This window comes from Rhagoletis zephyria, unplaced genomic scaffold (assembly GCF_001687245.7).
Source record: "Rhagoletis zephyria isolate East Lansing unplaced genomic scaffold, Rhagoletis_zephyria_1.1 Rzeph_scaffold_04382, whole genome shotgun sequence".
Lineage (NCBI taxonomy): Eukaryota > Metazoa > Arthropoda > Insecta > Diptera > Tephritidae > Rhagoletis > Rhagoletis zephyria.
This window is the reverse complement of record NW_016161465.1, coordinates 1-5,342: the sequence shown is the minus strand read 5'-3', so window position 1 is coordinate 5,342 and position 5,342 is coordinate 1.

Below are 5,342 nucleotides of genomic sequence, written 5' to 3'. Positions count from 1 at the left end.
TTCCAATAAAATGGAAGAAGAAGAAGAGTCACCAGGATTGTTTTGGAAAAGCATGTTTGCAGAAAAAGTAGTAGAATAATATAATCCCTTATCGTAATACTATGTTTCGACGGACAATGAAAACCCTTACATTGTTTTCTGGAAGACAATAAAATTTTTCTCAAATTGAATGTAGTCTACGTAATGGCTCCTATTTTGAAGATTTTTGACAACCAATGTGTGTGAGGAAATTGAAAGGCAAAACTGATTGCGTGTCGTCAACGCAAAGCTTGATATACAGTTCAATGCGAGCTGTTACAGGTCAAAATAAAAAGCTCACGCTCGCATTGAACTGAACAGCAGGCCTAACAGGCTAACCTAATATTCACGCACGCCGCCAATTTATTGTCAAAAATTTCTCATGCACATGCAACTTGTATGAGATCAACCGAAATTGAACGGCGTGCGTATGAAGCTAACTCAATTTCCAATTTTTGTTCTGCGTGACATTTTGATTTGACGTTTCGCTCAATGAAATCAAATGCAAACGCATGCAAGTCAATTTCGGGTGACGCAAAAAAACAAATTCGACGGCATGCGTACCAAAACGCAAGCCGCGAATATTAGGTTAGCCTGTAACGGCCGTTTACATAATAGGGCATTCGCACGCGGCGATTTTACAGCCAACAAAAGTTGAATACGAAGTTGAATGAGAAGTTGAAAGTGAAAAAGTTGCCATCCCTATTCAGACGAGGCGATTTTGGATTCAACACGAATCGTTATTTACATTATTGAAAATCAATTTAATCGCAAAATTTTATCAATTGGCGTAAATTTGGTAAGCCAAGCGTTGGTAGAAGTGCGTTTAGCGAAGCTGAAAGATAAAAGAAGAGTAAAAAAGTAAAACAGAAAAAAGTATGTAACAGAACAGTGTTGGCATTTTTTGGTACAATTGTACTTGTTTGATACAATTCCATTTACAATATACTTCCCTACTACGCAGTACTTTTTAATACAATTTTGTAATGAATACTAAAAATATATAGCTCTGAAAATTCACAGCAAGAAATTTTTTGTATTCTCTTTTGTTCGCCTGTTCGTATTTACCTTTGTAAGTTTTGAAAAATGGCTTCAACGAACCAGTATAATATAGACTAGGCAATTTTTTAAGAAACTTTTCGATACTAAGTTTTATTAAAACAAAATGTCGAAGTCAGCTTCATATAGAAACAAAGTCTTCGTTAGTTTTAAGAAATAAATATAATACCTTTACGGCACTCACATATTGACAAGATTTTACTATTTATTTTATTATTCGTTAATTTTAACTATCTGTTTATAAAATATAATCTATTCTTTAAGAAGAACTGTATAAACCCAAGATTAAAACTATGCGAAACATCCAAAAACCAACATACTTTCGTAAAAATTTCAAGCTTTATTAATATTCTTTAGTTTTTAGCCCATTCAATTTTAGTATAATAAAGTGCAAGTTTATAGTAGCTGGGACTTACCATTGAACTTGGCAATTTTTTTTTCTTGTCGACGAAATGTCGAAAACGGCTGACCTTCCATACGAAGTGTGTTCGACGATTTTTTATATGGAGAAAATTAGCAACACCTTCATCAAAGAAATCTTAAAAAACTTACTTATATTAAAATTTAATGGGCTAAAAAACCGCACACTCAAAATAAATCTAGGAAATCGAATTAAAAAGCTCGAAATTTTTACCAAAGTGTGTTGGTTTTTTTTAATGTTGCACAAAGTTTGAACCTTGGATTTGTACGGCTTTTCTTAAAATATAAACCGTATTTTTACAAAAAATAATTAAAATTTAATAATATTAAGATAAATGGTCAAATCTTGTCGTAAAGTTTTGATAAGCACTTGAAATGCTATTAAAATGTCAAATTTTAGTACCGAATCCAAAGAAAATGTCTCTTCTATCCATTAATAATAACTTAAATATGCTTTTTGTTAAGATGTATACCTGAAAATGTGTGCATACATATTTGCGTTAAATGCAGTACATGTGCACGTGGAATCAATTTGTAAAAGTGTAAAATACGTAAACGTATGTACATAAACAATAAAACTTTCTCATGAATACCATAAAATCATTGGTCTTGAAGGGAATGTACTAAGAAAATATATGAGCGAATTAAAAAGTGTATACAATTTATAGCCGAAAAGTACATTTTTTGTATAGATTTCGTACTGAAGGAACAATTTAATTTCCCAACACTGATACAGAATGTAAACAAACACAGGGTTGCAAGGAAAAAAAGTTGAACGAGCTCAAAGTTGGCTGGCGACCAACTTTGTTGAAAGCGATTAGTTGAAAGGCCGTTCAGACGAGGCGATTTTTGCTTTCAACTAAAAGTTTCCTGAAAAATCGTCTAGCCATTTTAGCCGTTGTCCGGCTAGATTTAGCCGGTTGAGATAGCAAGCAGCCGGAGAAATTTCGGTTTCGCCAGAAGCCGATTTCTTAGCCGTTATGTAAAAAAAAAATTAGCGAACTTATTATGAAGCAAAGCCAAGCAAAAGTCTTATGTAAACGGCCAATTATGCAATAAATTTTGTTTGGCAAACTTGTTTTTTGTCATCACAACGCTTTTATCAAGTATTACTACGGTGACCAACCTTTCTGTTTTTTGCAGGACCGTACTGTTATTTAAAGGTGTCCTGCGTAGTTTTTCAAAACAGAAAACCCCCAAAATGTACTGATTTTTTCCAAGTGTCCTGCCTTCTTCCTGCATTTTCTTCGATATTTTAAAATTATTTTTTCCTTATCGAAATTAAAGCAGTGTCGATAACTAATTGATAACTACATAAGGGTAAGCTGGTTTTGAAGGTTCAACTAGTCAATGCGTTCTAAATATTGTACGGTTATGGACAATGGATGACGAGAAATTGAAGACCAGTATTAAATATATCGATAACACAAGCGCTTTCGTAATTTTTTTGAAAAACATGTTTTTGGTACATTTTGAACCTATTCGTCAATATCTCATGAAAAAAATATCCAATCAACATAAGCGACCAAAAATATATCACTTTGCCGATTTCGATGAAAATTATTAGTGTTAAAAGTGACCAAAATCGAAAAATTGAAATTTCAATCGTTTTCTTTTTACAGTAAATGAAAATCTGATGAGAAATGTAGATTTTACGGAACACAATCTGCACAAAAAATATATATTTTTACAAAGAGCCAATCAATACCTTTCGAACTGTTGGTCGTTTCATGAGATATTGAGGAATAACTGAAAAAGTACTAAAAATACGTTTTTCGAACAAATCTCGAAAACACTTCTTTGAAACCATGGGTATTTTTTTCGTGTTCAGCGACCCAAAGTTTGCCTAAAAAATTTACTTTCCAGAGGTTCATATTTCGTGTAAAGTAATATGCAATATTATAATTTATTAATTATTATAATTTTGTAAATATTCATTAATAAAAGATTAATACCAATGAAGCAAATGTGATTTATGTTTAAAGTTTAAAACTGGAATAATAATTAAGTATACACTCTTCGTTATTTGAATAGCGCATCCTTTTAATACTTAGTAGGTACAGTTTTCCTTTTGTTTGTTTAATATTCATTAACTTTTTATAAAAATATAGCATATTCTACGTCTACATCCCATTTGAAAAATTTTTGAAAATTAACAAAAATAAACATAGGGGCCACATTTTTTTTGTTGAGGGTTCTGCGCATTATCTTCCATATAAAAATTTTGTCAAGCATGCTTTGTATCGTAGAAAATCAAAAAAAGGGTGCGCTATTCAAATGACGAGGAATGTATATATGTTGCATATTTTTTTTATTTTTATACTACGCAATTATATGTAGGTAAATTTTTTGAAAAATTGTCCTGCATTTTCAAAATATATTTATGGTCATCGTAAGCATAACCGAAAACAAGTCATTTGGTGCGTTCCAGAACCATTGTATAGGCTTACAAGTATGGAAAGCGCAATTTTGTTTGATTACATTCGAAAACTGCCGAGATCACCTGACCAGAGTTACATTCAAGTTTCAGAAAGAACTTTAAAATGTAAATTGAGAAATATTTTAGAAAAATGTGCTTTTATTAATTTGAATCGATTAAATGAGAAAGTAAGAACGCATGCCAAGTCTTGCATTTCCAATAATAACGATAAATGTGTATGTTCAAGGCAATAATTTAAAATATTTGTGGATATTCTCGTTTTGCGCTAAAATACAACAATGTGTGTAAAATTCGTTTTCATTGTTTCTGCTTACCATACCATATTCGTTCCTGCCGGTGAAAAATAGGTAAATTTGCATTTATTTTAAAGAAAACATAACAATTAAAATATATTTCTTTCCAGAGCGACATACGGACAAGTGAGATGATAAATTTGTATGATGAATATCGCGGAAAACCTTTGCATCAAAATTTCTATTCTAATTTGCATTTGAATTATGACATCAACAGAGATGCTTTAGAACGGATTTTTTTAAGACAAATTTTTTATAAATCGTGTGATTGTTGATTTATTTCAAAATTAAAAAAAGCAAGTTTATTTTAAAAAATATATTTAGACTAGAAGTATGTAAACTACTTTTATTACAAATTGAAATGATTTTAATGGATATTCATGGTTAGCATTAATAGTAGTATGACAGTTAGATTCTAAATGCATATTTGACAAGAAAGATAGAATACAAGATTGCGCCGTCCTGGCGGCGATGACATATCTGTACAAAAAGTAAACAAAGTCGAATTGGATGTTGAAATAAAGTGTGAGAGCAGCCTATCTTCTATTTCTATTATAAAAAGGTTTATAAATTTAACAAGTAAGAAAGTCTAAGTTCGGGTGGAGCCGAACATTAAATACCCGGCGAAAGTATTAAATATATGTTTTTTCACCTTTCCGAAAGCTACCGCTAGATGCTAAGCCGGGGTGTATCAATTTTGAGTAAATTAGCGTCCTTAAATTTCGAAATATTGCAGTTTCAAGCATTTCTGAAATTTACCGTTATATGAAAAGCGGCCGTAATTTTAGTCCGATTTCAATAATTTTCAACGTTTTGCTTTTATGTGGCAAGCACAATAAAAATACCGAGTTTGGTACAAATTGGTAGAACGGTTACCGAGGTAAATATATAAGATCATAAGTGGGCGGTGCCACGCCCATTTTCCAAAATTTTATCACAAACATATTTACTGATTTATCGAAGATTTTGTATTTCTCTAAATTACCGTTATATGGGATGTGGGCGTGGTTATTGTCCGATTTTTTTAATTTTCGGTCATTTAGTATGCAGTACCAAGGCCAACAACTGTGCCAAGTTTGGAAAAAATTGGTGCATCGGTTACCAAGATATAC